This window comes from Bos indicus, chromosome 18 (assembly GCF_029378745.1).
Source record: "Bos indicus isolate NIAB-ARS_2022 breed Sahiwal x Tharparkar chromosome 18, NIAB-ARS_B.indTharparkar_mat_pri_1.0, whole genome shotgun sequence".
NCBI lineage: Eukaryota > Metazoa > Chordata > Mammalia > Artiodactyla > Bovidae > Bos > Bos indicus.
Window position 1 is genome coordinate 45,520,497 of NC_091777.1, and position 15,800 is coordinate 45,536,296.

The window sequence follows — 15,800 nt, forward strand, 5'->3', positions numbered from 1 at the left end:
GATGCTAGTCCTTGAGTCCACAGAGGGCACTGGCTCAGCCTCCTGCCCCCTGAGGGGTCTGTGGGAGGGGCAGCCGACTCAGGAAGCTTAACAACTGAAAATCCCCAGTTGCACCAAAAAGTGAAAAAGTGCTCCCAGATCAGGCCTCCTGAATGATGGGCAGTGACAGGCTGTCAGAACAACTGTGACCTTGAAGAGAGGCTGGTGTGGACCTTATGGGTCCTCATGAAGCTCAGTGCTTAGCAAATGGTCTCACAGGGAGTAAATTCCAGGCAAAGCCCTGAGCCCCTGGTCAGGGTCTCTGGTGGCTCCTGCCCTGCTGCTATCACCGTGTCCTTGATCTTGTCAGTGGCCCTTGTTGGGCTACTTCCCTGAATAAGTATCTGGAACCTGGAAAGCTCTTCTATGTGCTGGCCCAGAAATTTCGTTTTCTCTTGACCAGTCCTGCCAACTGGTGACTTTGATAGAACATCATTATATACAGGATTATTCTTTACAACGTCTTTTTTTTTTTAATTTAACTTTTTCTTTTGTATTGAAGTTTAGTGGATTAACTGTTTTATGGTAGTTTCAGGTGGACAACAAAGAGACTCACCCATAAAAATACATACATGTATCTATTCTTTCCCAAACTGCCCCCCCATCCAGGCTGCCGCATAACATTGAGCAAAGTTCCCTGTGCTGTACAATTGGTCCTTATTGATAATCCATTTTAAATATAGCATTGTGGACCTGTCTATGCTGAAATTCCTAATTATCACTTCCCCTCATCCTTACTCAAGGCAACCATAAGTTCATTCCCTGTCAATCTGTTTCTGTTTTGTAAGTTAGTCCATCTGTATCATGTCTTTTTAGATTCCTCATATAAAAGATATTGTAAGATATTTCTGCTTCTTAGTCTCACATTCCTCACTTAGTATGATGGTCTTTAGGTACATCCATTTTCTGCAACTCTTTCTACTCTTGAGTGTCTCTGTACTGTTCCCCCCAATCTCCTCTTGAGGAAAAGCCAGGCCCACTCTAGGCCACAATCTCTGGGCCAGTTGCACAACAGCCCCGCACTGCTGCTGCCTCTGTGAACTTATCCCTGCCTTTCTCCCCTCCCTCAGTGCCTCCTGTCTGCTTCTTGACCTGACTAAGTGTGCTCCTGCAGCAGGGACTCTGCAAGTGGAGTCCTCCCAGCCTGGAAGGCTCTTCCTCCAGTGGCTGCATGATTCATTCCCTCATCCTCAGGTGTCTTCAAGTATCACAGGGCAGATTTCTCCAGACTTTTGAGCCCGCCTATCAAAGTGTCCTGCCTCCATCCTCCCCCCACAGCCCTCTGTCTTCTCCCCCTGCTTCATCTTCTCCCAGAGTGCCTCTTCCCACGGGGTCACTGTCTTTCCCTCCCTCTTAGGTGATGAAGAGCTGCAGGAGAGCGAGAGCTGTGCTGTGTACTGCAGCATCCCCAGGATTGGAGAGGGCCCAGCATTCGGTAGATGTTGCACAGTGTTTGTTAGAATAATGGCAGGAATATTCCATTTCTTGAGGTGATAAGCAAGAATATCTTTAATTCTACCTACTCTAGATGGCTTTATGAATATTACCTGGAAGTAATTACATATGGTAAAGGTTTAAAATGTGCAATGAGTCATAATCAAGTAGTTTTTTGCTGGAGGCATCTGACTGGCCTTTGCCTGAGTCACCTGTGGCAGATTAAGGTTTCCTGAATGCCTGATCTGAATTTGGGACACAAAGGTGTGACCACACTCAGAACCCTATGCCAAATAGGATTCACATCCGGTAACTACTCTTGGCAAAGAGTCACCAAGTACTGAGCTGCAGTGTCAGCTCACTTCCATGCAGCCCCTCCTCGCCATGGCTCCTGCTGCCAGAGGACCATCCCTCTGAAGGTCACGTGGTTGCAGCTCAGGTGGTTGCAGAAGTGCCTCAGAGGTTCCTGGGCAGGAAGATGAACACCACAAGGCCCAGGCTGCACATGCTGGCTCTTTGTCTGTGGCGGCAGAACTTCCATGATGTGGGACCCCTGCCCATGGATCCCATGCTTCCTGTCCTTCAGAAGACACTGCCCCCAGTGCCCTCCCCAACTCGGTGAGGAGAGGAGCCAGGGCCTGGAGTGCTGAGTAACACAGGTGGCTGCTATGGATCCAGCCCAGTGCCCTTCCGAGGGTGCCACAGGATCCTCTGAGACGTCCCCAGATCATGGGGATATTTGATGACATCAGGATGAAGAGTTGGTCAGGGTCAGTGGAGGAATGCCACTGATGTGGCCCTTTACTTGTGCAAGTTTTTTTTTTAATTAATTTTTAATTGGAGAACTTTTTATTTATTGAAAAGTTGCAAGTATTTCTCAAAACTGAGAAACAACATTAGAAAATTATTACTAACTAACCTCATACTTTATTTGGATTTCACCTGGGTTGTCCATTAATGTCTCCTGTATTTCAGGATGAAATCCACAACCTATACTCACTGCATTCACTGTCATGTGTCCCCAGTGTCCTCTGCTCTGTGGCTTACTCATTCTCTCCTAGTCTGTCATGGCCTAGACAGTCATGAGGAGGATTGGCCAGGGATGGTAGGAGGCCTCCAAGCTGAGTTTGTCTGCTGCTGTTCTCATAATATCCCATGGGGTTCAGACTTTCTGGTTTGAGGAAGACACCACACAGGTGAAGTGCCTTTCCTGTCACCTCACATCAGGGTACACATGACAGCTGTGTGCCTTACCAGTGGGAATATCAGCCTTGATTAGTTGATTAATATTGTTTTTGTCTGGTTTCTGCACTGTTTTTCCCCTTCCCCTCTTGTTTCCTTTGGAGGTGAGTTAATAAGTCAAGCCCACACTTGAGGGGGCAGAACAGTTAAGTTTGCCTCCTAGAGGGGATAATCTACCTGTGATATTCAGGATGTTTCTGTATGGAATTTTTGTCTCCTCTCCCACATTTATTTAGTTTCATTTATTTTAGTTTATTAATGGTTTAAGTGTGCTAGGTCTTGGTTGCGACTTGTGGATTTTTTTCTTTGTAGAGCACAGGCTTTCTAGTTGCAGTGGGATGCTTCTAGTTGCCCCAGGGCATGTGGGATCTTGGTTCCCTAACCGGGGATTGAACCAGCTTTCATTGCACAGGAGGGCATCTAGGGAAATCCCTATTTATTTATTTAATCATTTCTTCATATCAGTTGAACTCCAGGTATTAATTTATACTTTGGGTTAGCGTCTAATACTCTGATTTATTTTGTCTGTCTAACTGTTGCCAGTTTGGTCATTGGGAGCTTCTCAGACTTCCTTCAAGAGTTTTCAAGGTCAATCTCATTTTGTTTGTACCAACAAACTGCTTTCCTAGCCTGGAAGGTTGAGTTTGGCTCTTGAGGGTTTTCACATGTGCAGTTCCACCTCTGGTGGACCCAGCAGTCTGGGCCTTAGAGCTCCCATCCCCTGTGTCCTGTAGGGCTGTGAATCTCATAGAGTCTCAGATACAGGAGACAAACCGCACCCCACAGCTGCTCACTGATGTTTCTGGATAGACTGCCATCCAAACACCTCTTGAGACCAGGTTCACAGATGGAAGAGGGTGGGACAGCCAGGAGAAGGGGCAAAGCTGGAGCCACTAGAGGTCCAGAACGTGCCAGGACTTGCTCTCTTAATGCCCAGAGGAAAGCTGGTAGAGTTATCCAATATTACAGAATTACCAGCGCCTGGGAAAACCCACATGTCTTCAGGTTATGAGTTCCCAGGTTGGAATGATTTGGAGCCCAAGGCTCCAGTACTGGTACTGTCTATCAGTACTCAGGGCCCAGTGTAGAGACTGAAGCTGTTAAGATATTTAGAGGCTGCAGGAAGGCCCAGCTCTTCATTCTTATCTCCAGGACTTGGGGGGAAAAGGAAGGATTCTGGATTACCTTTTTTCTGCCCAACAGTGGTGTAGACCTGTCCTTGACCCTCTTGTGATTCCAACTGCTCAGTTTGGGAGAGTGCAGCCCCTGGGAACCAGGATGGGCTGGGGGAAGGATGACCAGGAAAACTGGTGATGGTTGGGGCTGGGACATCAACGCACTTGGCTCCAAATGGAGTCACTTAGAAATGTTAGCTCCACTTGATCTTTGGCAAAGATGCTACCACATCTTCTCCAGGAGCTCTGCTCTCAGAGTAGGAAGGGCTTCCACCATAAACACCCCAAGGGCCTAGGGAGCCACCTGTGCCAGGAGCCTTGCCAAGGCCCCTTCCTCCTGGGAGGGGCATAGGCTGGGCTCAGGGAGCTAGTTGTTTATAAAGTGACAGAAACCCTGCCCTTAGCAGAGTACTCCAGCCACCACCATGATGAAGGGAGCACTGCTTGTGCTGGCCTTGCTGGTGACCAGAGAGCTGACCTTTGAGATGCATGAGGGTAGGAAGGAGGGTCCAGATCCTTGCCCAGTTCCTTCTCACTGCATCCTTCCCAGTCCTGTCCAAGCCGCTTCTCGGGGCAGATTCTGAGGGCAGCTGTCTGATGGTACCCAAGAGTCCTGCACAAACTTCTTGAGGCTTTAAGTCTTTGAAGGGAGGGGGTGGTGTGGAGTTGGAAGGGTCGTTATCTGTGCACACCGTAGGGGATAGTTTGTTGGGTGTAGTGGTGCTCACTGGAAGGGTGGAAGCTGGCTGATATGCCTGGGGATGGTGGGCAAGGGCAGAGGAGTCTCCAGACCTCGCCCCTCTTGCTGCTCCCTCTGCTGGGAGTGCCTCATAGGGAAGGTTTTCTGTCTGGGATGTAAGCAGTCCTGGGTGAGGGCGGGTCTGGAAGCTTTGGTAAGTGAGTCTGGAAGCTTTGGATGTGTGAGTTCTTATCAAGTGGTGGGAAACAGGAACCTCCTACTCTGGTTATTCTTTTGATGAAGTGTTTTCTGTCTGTGCCTTCAGCCAAAGCCTGCCCTATGTTTAGTGCAGCGTTTAGCTCAATGGCCCTTGGAAGCAAAACATTGTTGAACTCAACGCTCAGTTTGGTCAGTGCTACTGATGCAGAAAATGAAGCTATAGGAAGAATCCAGGATTGCTTCAATGAGGCGGGATTTGATGACAAACTGTTGACTATAAAAAGCATGGTAATTTACTCCCCTCACCCCTACCCTGCCCTGCCCACTAACATGCATAGTGCACTATGCCACATGGTAATAGATCATGCAGTCATGGGATATGTGGCAGACAAGAGCTATAAACAAAGAAGCACATAAACCTTTGCTCCACCCTGCAGCACCTGTAATATGCAAGGACAGTCCACCTGCATGTCCAGCCTCTTCTGCTACTGAATATGCCTGTGTTACGCCAGTCAGCTTGCACACAATAGGGGACTGGCACCAAGTATGTTAACTCATGTTTTTTTCTTCAGTGTGAGGAGCTAGCATTGGAGGAGTAGAATTTTATTCTTGACAGGAAAGGAAGCATTCAGCTCCCACATCTGAAGGAGTAATATCAGCTTCCTTTTAGGAATATTGTAAAGGATCCCCTACAGTAAGAGTCTCTTTCCAGGATGAGATTCTCTAGGTTTGTAAGGTTTATGACTTATCTCCACTTCCCTTCATCTTTTTCCCACTCTGATGGCCATTGCTCTGGCTCAGAACCCCATTTCCACCGAGATGGTCTCAGTGCCTACAAGCCTGATTTTCCACTGTGGTATTTTGGTGCCTGAAACTACTGAGGAGACTTCTAGGTCTTTGTGGCTGCTCACCTGAGCTAGCAATGTATCTCCTGAAGTATTCTTTTTTCCCCTCTTTGTTCTTTTCGTAAGTATTGGAGATTTTAAATAGTCTGTCTCAGCATATTTTCCTCAAGTTGTTGATTTTTTAAAATGAGAGGTTTTCCAGGAACAGAGTTTCATGCACTAACATGAGCACACAGGGCACATGGGGTTGTTTACGACACCTGCCTGCACAGTCCGTCCACCCAGCACACCTGACAGAAGAGGATCAGGTGCCGGAGGTGTGACCCAAACCCAGACTCTAGCACCTTGCTCCTCCTCAGAACCAGCCCCTGCTGTGCCCTGCTGACCCTTGTTATCTCCTCCCCTCCCTGGCATGGTTGGTGACTCTATCTCCCTCCTGACACCTGTGCCTGGGCTATTAGGGAGCCATTCTCCCCCTGGTGCCTGCTGGCAGCCCCCTCTCCAGTAGTGGGTCTGTGGGCAGAGGTCCTTGCTGGAGATGGGGCTGAATCTCTGAGGGTAAGGCGTCAGGTGATCCCGGGGAGACAGAATAGCCAAGCTGTGGGCTCAGGTCCTGTCTTTCCTCCTTCTCCTCCCTCCTAGATTTCCATCATCTTGAGTGAGGATTGCAATGGCTATGTACTGTCCTCAGTGGTGGATACTGTTTTAGGATTAATTCTCAGTGTGACATCTTTGGCGAGATAATCTTTGCCAGGGATGCCTGGTCGGCGCTTGATCTACCTGCCTTATTCTCCTTCTCAACGAAAGCTGGAATCCAGACACCTGTTTCACGTAATATGGTCTCTGTCAGGCTGACTCTAATAAAATAACTGCAGCTTTGCTCAGTGTGCCCAGTGTGTGTGTGCTGTGGGAACGATGTGAGGCAGGAGATCTTGGGAGATGGTGAGGAGAAGTGGTCATTGAGAGCATGGGGACCAGGGTCAGACAGAACGAGGATAAACCTGGGACTGTGGACAAGTTTGTGTGGCACATAGCGTGGGCGGCTGCAACTGGCGCACATAGCGTGACTGAGAGGAGCTACCCCACTTCCGAGGTCAGGGGCAGAACCCGGGAGGACCCCATGCCTGAGGGGCAGCAGCCAAGAGGAGTTACCCCACGTCCGAGGTGAGGGGCGGCAGCCGGGAGGAGCTACCCAGTGTCCGAGGTCAGGGGCGACGGCCGAGAGTGCCAGGTTGTGACAGCGCAGGAGCAGCCGAGGGGAGCTATCCCACATCCGAGGTCAGGGGCAGAAGTCGGGAGGACCCCATGCCTGAGGGGCAGCGGCCAAGAGGAGTACCCCACGTCTGAGGTCAGGGGCAGTGGCCGAGAGTGCCAGGCTGCGACGGTGCAGGAATGCCCGAGAGGAGCTACCCCACATCTGAGGTCAGGGGCAGAAGCCGGGAGGACCCCATGCCTGAGGGGCAGCGGCCAAGAGGAGTACCCCACGTCTGAGGTGAGGGTCAGTGGCCGAGAGTGCCAGGCTTTGACGGCGCAGGAACAGCCGAGAGGAGCTACCCCACGTCTGAGGTCAGGGGCAGCGGCTGAGAGTGCCAGGCTGGGACGGCGCAGGAATGGCCGAGAGGAGCTACCCCACATCCAAGGTCAGGGGGGGCAGCCGGGAGGAGCTACCCCGCGTCCGAGGTCAGGGGTGATGGCCAAGAGTGCCAGGCTGCGACAGCACAGGAGCAGCCAAGAGGAGCTTCCCCACGTCCGAGGCCAGGGGCGGTGGCTGGGAGGAGCTACCCCACACCTGAGGCCAGGGGCGGCGGCTGGGAGGAGCAACCCTACATCCAAGGAGCGGTGGCTGCACGGGCACAGGAGGGCCTAGAGGAGCTATTACACGTTCAAGGTCAGGAGGGGCGTCGGTGAGGAGATACTCCTCGTCCAAGGTAAGGAGCAGCGGCTTCACTTTGCTGGAGCAGCTGTGAAGAGATACCCAACGTCCAAGGTAAGAGATACGGAAGTAAGACGGTAGGTGTTGCAAGAGGGCATCAGAGGGCAGACACACTGAAACCATAATCACAGAAAACTAGTCAATCTAATCACACTAGGACCACAGCCTTGTCTAACTCAATAAAACCAAGCCATGCTTGTGGGGCCACCCAAGACAGGCGGGTCATGGTGGAGAGGTCTGACAGAATGTGGTCCACTGGAGAAGGGAATGGCAAACCACTTCAGTATTCTTGCCTTGAGAACCCCATGAACAGTATGAAAAGGCAAAATGATAGGATACTGAAAGAGGAACTCCCCAGGTCAGTAGGTGCCCAATATGCTACTGGAGACCAGTGGAGAAATAACTCCAGAACGAATGAAGGGATGGAGCCAAAGCAAAAACAATACCCAGTTGTGGATGTGACTGGTGATAGAAGCAAGGAATGATGCTGTAAAGAGCAATATTGCATAGGAACCTGGAATGTTAGGTCCATGAATCAAGGCAAATTGGAAGTGGTCAAACAAGAGATGGCAAGAGTGAACGTCGACATTCTAGCAATCAGCAAACTAAAATGGACTGGAATGTGTGAATTTAATTCAGATGACCATTGTATTTACTACTGCGGGCAGGAATCCCTTAGAAGAAATGGAGTAACCATCATGGTCAACAAAAGAGTCTGAAATGCAGTACTTGGATGCAATCTCAAAAACGACAGAATGATCTCTGTTCGTTTCCAAGGCAAACCATTCAATATCACAGTAATCCAAGTCTATGCCCCAACCAGGAATGCTGAAGAAGCTGAAGTTGAACGGTTCTATGAAGACCTACAAGACCTTTTAGAACTAACACCCCAAAAAGATGTCCTTTTCATTATAGGGGACTGGAATGCAAAAGTAGGAAGCCAAGAAACACCTGGAGTAACAGGCAAATTTGGCCTTAGAATACAGAATGAAGCAGGGCAAAGACTAATAGAGTTTTGCCAAGAAAATGCACTGGTCAGTGGTTAAGACTTCACCTTCCAATGCAGGGGGTGCGAGTTTGATCCCTGCTTAGGTAGCCAAGATCCCACATGCCTCCTGGCCAAAAGAACAGAACATGAAACAACAGAAGCAAAATTGTAACAAACTCAATAAAAGCTTTAAAAAAAAAAAAGAAAATGCACTGGTCATAACAAACATCCTCTTCCAACAACACAAGAGAAGACTCTACACATGGACATCACCAGATGGTCAACACCGAAATCAGATTGATTATATTCTTTGCAGCCAAAGATGGAGAAGCTCTATACAGTCAGCAAAAACAAGACCAGGAGCTGACTGTGGCTCAGATCATGAACTCCTTATTGCCAAATTCAGACTGAAATTGAAGAAAGTAGGGAAACCACTAGACCATTCATGTATGACCTAAATCAAATCGCTTATGATTATACAGTGGAAGTGAGAAATAGATTTAAGGGACTAGACTGATAGATAGAATGCCTGATGAACTATGGAATGAGGTTTGTGACATTGTACAGGAGACAGGGATCAAGACCATCCCCATGGAAAAGAAATGAAAAAAAGCAAAATGGCTGTCTGGGGAGGCCTTACAAATAGCGTGAAAAGAAGAGAAGCGAAAAGCAAAGGAGAAAAGGAAAAATATAAGCATCTGAATGCAGAGTTCCAAAGAATAGCAAGAAGAGATAAGAAAGCCTTCCTCAGCGATCAATGCAAAGACATAGAGGAAAACAACAGAATGGGAAAGACTAGAGATCTCTGCAAGAAAATTAGAGATACCAAGGGAACATTTCATGCAAAGATGGGCTCAATAAAGGACAGAAATGGTATGGACCTAACAGAAGCAGAATATATTAAGATGAGGTGGCAAGAATACATGGAAGAACTGTACAAAAAAGATCTTCACAACCCAGATAATCACGATGGTGTGATCACTCACCTAGAGCCAGACATCCTGGAATGTGAAGTCAAGTGGACCTTAGAAAACATCACTACGAACAAAGCTAGTGGAGGTGATGGAATTCCATTTGAGCTATTTCAAATCCTGAAAGATGATGCTGTGAAAGTGCTGCACTCAGTATGCCTGCAAATTTGGAAAACTCAGCAGTGGCCATAGGACTGGAAAAGGTCAGTTTTCATTCCAATCCCAAAGAAAGGCAATGCCAAAGAATGCTCAGACTACCACACAATTGCAGTCATCTCACACGCTAATAAAGTAATGCTCAAAATTCTCCAAGCCAGGCTTAAGCAATATGTGAATGGTGAACTTCCTGATGTTCAAGCTGGTTTTAGAAAAGGCAGGGGAACCAGAGATCAAATTGCCAACATCCACTGGATCATGGAAAAAGCAAGAGAGTTCCAGAAAAACATCTATTTCTGCTTTCTTGACTATGCCAAAGCCTTTGACTGTGTGGATCACAATAAACTGTGGAAAATTCTGAAAGAGATGGGAATACCAGACCACCTGACCTGCCTCTTGAGAAATCTGTATGCAGGTCAGGAAGCAACCGTTAGAACTGGACATGGAACAACAGACTGGTTCCAAACAGGAAAAGGAGTACGTCAAGGCTGTATATTATCACCCTGCCTATTTAACTTATATGCAGAGAACATCATGAGAAACGCTGGGCTGGAAGAAGCAAAAGCTGGAATCAAGATTGCCAGGAGAAATATCAATAACCTCAGATATGCAGATGACACTACTATTATGGCAGAAAGTGAATAGGAACTAAAAAGCCTCTTGATGAAAGTGAAAGTGGAGAATGAAAAAGTTGCCTTAAAAGCTCAGCATTCAGAAAACGCAGATCATGGCATCCGGTCCCATCCCTTCATGGGAAATAGATGGGGAAACAGTGGAAACAGTGTCAGCCTTTATTTTTCTGGGCTCCAAAATCACTGTAGATGGTGACTGCAGCCATGAAATTAAAAGACGCTGACTCCTGGGAAGGAAAGTTATGACCAACCTAGATAGCATATTGAAAAGCAGGGACATTACTCTGCCACCAAAGGTTCGTCTAGTCAAGGCTATGGTTTTTCTTGTGGTCACGTATGGATGTGAGAGTTGGACTGTGAAGAAGGCTGAGCGCCAAAGACTTGGTGCTTTTGAACTGTAGTGTTGGAGAAGACTCTTGAGAGTCCCTTGGACTGCAAGGATATCAGCCCTGAGATTTCTTTGGAAGGAATGATGCTAAAGCTGAAAGTACTTTGGCCACCTCATGCAAAGAGTTGACTCATTGGAAAAGACTCTGATGCTGGGAGGGATTGGGGGCAGGAGGAGAAGAGGACGACAGAGGATGAGATGGCTGGATGGCATCATTGACTCCATGGACGTGAGTCTGGGTGAACTCTGGGAGTTGGTGATGGACAGGGAGGCCTGGCGTGCTGCGATTCATGAGGTCGCAAAGAGTCGGACACGACTGAGTGACTGAACTGAACTGAACTGAACAGTGCTTAAAGGAAGCTTCAAATGGATCAATCTATTTCAAAATAAAAGAAACAAAGTTCAAGAGTATCTGTAGAACTACAGAGGTACCTAACACCTAAAATTTTAAGTTTTAGAATATTTCTCATTGAAGAATTAGCAAGCAAGCAAAGCAGAAAAGTATGAACTATGATCAGAAGTAGTCAATATAAATGAATCAATAAAAACAAAGATATCAATATAAACAATTGAAGACTTGAAGAACAGAACAGTCTTTCTGACTGACTTACTTTACTCTGTATAATAGGTTCCAGTTTCACCCACCTCATTAGAACTGATTCAAATGCATTCTTTTTAATAGCTCAGTAATATTCCATTGTGTATATGTACCACAGCTTTCTTATCCATTCGCCTGCCAGTGGACATCTAGGTTGCTTCCATGTCCTGGCTATTATAAGCAGTGCTGCAATGAATACTAGGGTACACATGTCTCTTGCAATTCTGGTTTCCTCGGTGTGTATGCCCAGCAGTGGGATTGCTGGGTCATATAGCAGTTCTATTTCCAGTTTTTTAAGGAATCTCCACACTGTTCTCCATAGTGGCTGTACTAGTTTGCATTCCCACCAACAGTGTAAGAGGGTTCCCTTTTCTCCACACCCTCTCCAGCATTTATTGTTGATAGACTTTTTGATAGCAGCCATTCTGAGGGGCGTGAGATGGTACCTCATAGTGGTTTTGATTTGCATTTCTCTGATAATGAGTGATGTTGAGCATCTTTTCATGTGTTTGTTAGCCATCTATATGTCTTCTTTGGAGAAGTAACTGACAAAGAATTAATATACAAGCAGCTCATGCAGTTCAATACCAGAAAAATAAATGACCCAATCAAAAAATGGGCCAAAGAACAATTGAAAAACAGAATTAAAGAATAGAATCAATATACTTCAATATTTACAAATCAATCAATGTGATATACCACATTAATAAATTGAAAGAGAAAAACCATATGATTTTCTCAATAGATGCAGAGAAAGCCTTTGGCAAAATTCAACATCCATTTATGATAAAAACTCTCCAGGGGGCTGAGGGGCTGGCTCATCTGTGTGCAGTTGTGTGGGGTGGCCTGGGGCAGCCCCAGAGCGGCTGACCCTCTGCCTGCAGGGACCGGAGTCGTGAGGCGGCCACCATGGTGAAGTCAGAGAGCCAGCTCAAGAAAATGGTGTCCAAGTACAAATACAGAGACCTAACTGTACGTGAAACTGTTAACGTTATTACTCTATACAAAGATTTCAGACCTGTATTGGATTCATATGTTTTTAATGATGGCAGTTCCAGGGAACTAATGAACCTTACTGGAACAATTTCTGTGGGTTATAGAGGTCATACATACAATTTTCAATCTGCCTGTGGCTGTTGGACACATATCTATATAATCCCCCTATCTGTTTCGTTAAGCCTACTAGCTCAATGACTATTAAAATAGGAAAGCACGTGGATGCTAATGGGAAGATATATCTTCCTAATCTACATGAATGGGAGCACCCCAGTCAGACTTGTTGGGGCTTATTCAAGTCATGATTGTGGTGTTTGGGGATGAACCTCCAGTCTTCTCTCATCCTATTGTTTCAGCATCCTATCCACCATATCAGGCAACAGGGCAACCAAATAATTCCTACATGCCAGGCATGCCAAGTAGGATTTCTGCATACCCATCTGGGTACCCTCCCAATCCCAGTGGTTACACAGGCTGTCCTTACCCACCTGGTGGTCAGTATCCTGCCACAACAAGTTCCCAGTACCCTTCCCAGCCTCCTGTGACCGCTGTTGGTCCCAGTAGGGGTGGCACAGTCAGCGAGGACACTATCCGAGCCTCTCTCATCTCAGCGGTCAGTGACAAACTGAGATGTCGAATGAAGGAGGAAATGGATTGTGCCCAGGCAGAACTCAATGCCTTGAAACGAACAGAGGAAGACCTGAAAAAAGGTCACCAGAAACTCGAAGAGATGGTTAACCGTTAAGATCAAGAAGTAGCTGAGGTTGATAAAAACATAGAACTTTTGAGAAAGAAGGATGAAGAACTCAGTTCTGCTCTGGAGAAAATGGAAAATCAATCTGAAAACAATGATATTGATGAAGTTATCATTCCCACAGCCCCACTATACAAACAGATCCTAAATCTGTATGCAGAGGAAAATGCTATTGAAGACACTGTTTTTTACCTGGGAGAAGCCTTGAGGCAGGGAGTAATAGATCTAGATGTCTTCCTAAAGCATGTACATCTTCTGTCCCATAATCAGTTCCAGCTGAGGGCACTAATGCAGAAAGCAAGAAAGACTGCTGGTCTCAGTGACTTCTACTGACTTCTCTGATACCATATGGAGATTGAACTCTTCTAAAGTATTCTTTTCTTCTCTTCCTTTCTCTTATATCAGTAGATGCCCAAAATAAGTTTTTGCAGTTTATCATTCAAGTGTAAAATATTTTGAATCAATAATATATTTTCTATTTTCTTTTGGTAAAGACTGGCTTTTATTAATGCACTTTGTATCCTCTGTAAACTCTTTTTGTGCTGAATGTTGGGACTGACTATGCTAAATAAAATTTGTTGCATAAAAAAAAAAAAAAACAACCTCTCCAAAAAGCAGGCATAGAATGAACATACCTTGACCTAACAAAAGCCATATATGATAAACCCACAGCAAACATTATCCTCAGTGGTGAAAAATTGAAAGCATTTCCCCTAAAGTCAGGAACAAGACAAGAGTCTCCACTCTCACCACTACTATCAACATAGTTTTGGAAATTTTAGCCACAGCAGTCAGAGAAGAAAAAGAAATAAAAGAAATCCAGACTGGGAAAGAAGTAAAACTCACTGTTTGCAGATGACATAGTCCTATACATAGAAAACTAAATACACCACCAGAAAATTACTAGAGCTAATCAATGAATATAGTAAAGTTGCAGGATATAAATTTAATACACAGAAATCCCTTTCATTCCTATACACTAACAATGAGAAAACAGAGAAATTAAGGACACAATCCCATTCACCATTGCAAAAAAATAATAAAATACCTAGGGATAAATCTACATAAAGAAATAAAAGACCTATATATAGAAAACTAGAAAACACTGATGAAAGAAATCAAAGATGACACAAATAGATGGAGAAATATACCATGTTCATGGATTGGAAGAATCAATATAGTGAAAATGAATATACTACCCAAAGCAATCTACAGATTCAATGCAATCCCTATCAAGCTACCAACAGTATTTTTCACACAACTAGAACAAATAATTTCACAGTTTGTATGGAAATACAAAAAACCTCAAATAGCCAAAGCAATCTTGAGAAAGAAGAATGGAAATGGAGGAATCAACCTGCCTGACTGCAGACCTATACTACAAATCTACAGTCATCAAGACAGTATGGTACTGGCACAAAGACAGAAATATAGACCAATGGAATAAAATAGAAAGCCCAGAGATAAATCCACACACATCTGGACGCCTTATCTTTGACAAAGGAGGGAAAAATATACAATGGAGCAAAGACAATCTCTTTAACAAGTGGTGCTGGGAAAACTGGTCAACCACTTGTAAAAGAATGAAACTAGAACACTTTCTAACACCATACACAAAAATAAACTCAAAATGGATTAAAGGCCTAAATATAAGACCAGAAACTATAAAACTCCTGGAGGAAAACAGGCAAAACACTCTCTGACATAAATCACAGCAAGATCTTCTATGCCCCACCTCCCAGAGTAATGAAAATAAAAGCAAAAATAAACAAATGGGACCTAATTAAACTTAAAAGCTTTTGCACAATGGAGGAAACTATAAGCAAGGTGAAAAGACAGCCTTCAGAATGGGAGAAAATAATAGCAAACGAAGTAACTGACAAATAATTAATCTAAAAAATATACAAGCAGCTCATGCAGTTCAATACCAGAAAAATAAATGACCCAATCAAAAAATGGGCCAAAGAACAGATATTTCTCCAAAGAAGACATATAGATGGCTAACAAACACATGAAAAGATGTTCAACATCACTCATTATCAGAGAAATGCAAATCAAAACCACTATGAGGTACCATCTCACGCCCCTCAGAATGGCTGCTATCAAAAAGTCTATCAACAATAAATGCTGGAGAGGGTGTGGAGAAAAGGGAACCCTCTTACACTGTTGGTGGGAATGCAAACTAGTACAGCCACTATGGAGAACAGTGTGGAGATTCCTTAAAAAACTGGAAATAGAACTGCTATATGACCCAGCAATCCCACTGCTGGGCATACACACCGAGGAAACCAGAATTGCAAGAGACATGTGTACCCTAGTATTCATTGCAGCACTGTTTACAATAGCTAGGACATGGAAGCAACCTAGATGTCCACTGGCAGGTGAATGGATAAGAAAGCTGTGGTACATATACACAATGGAATATTACTGAGCTATTAAAAAGAATGCATTTGAATCAGTTCTAATGAGGTGGGTGAAACTGGAACCTATTATACAGTGTAAAGTAAGTCAGTCAGAAAGAAAACCACCAGTATATTAATGCATATATATGGAATTTAGAAAGATGGTAGTGATGACCCTATATGCAAGACAGCAAAAGAGAGAGAGATAAAGAACAGACTTCTGGACTCTGGGAGGGTGGGATGATTTGAGAGAATAGCATTGAAACATGTATATTACCATATGTGAAATAGATGACCAGTCCAAGTTCAATGCACGAAACAGGGCACTCAAAGCTGGTGCACTGGGACA

General features: G+C 45.3%; 1 long non-coding RNA gene and 1 pseudogene across 1 annotated transcript in view; both read left to right on the forward strand.

Moving 5' to 3' along the window:
- The window catches only part of LOC139177103 (uncharacterized), a 16,710-nt gene extending 6,484 nt beyond the window's left edge, over nt 1–10,226 (forward strand). Inside the window, exons 2-3 of the long non-coding RNA XR_011561543.1 lie at nt 4,895–5,076; nt 6,276–10,226. This is a non-coding gene — a long non-coding RNA (uncharacterized lncRNA). The remainder of the gene's footprint in view (nt 1–4,894; nt 5,077–6,275) is intronic.
- A 1,482-nt stretch (nt 10,227–11,708) lies between these two features.
- LOC109572072 (tumor susceptibility gene 101 protein pseudogene) lies at nt 11,709–14,896 on the forward strand (annotated as a pseudogene).
- The last annotated feature ends 904 nt before the right edge of the window (nt 14,897–15,800 follow it).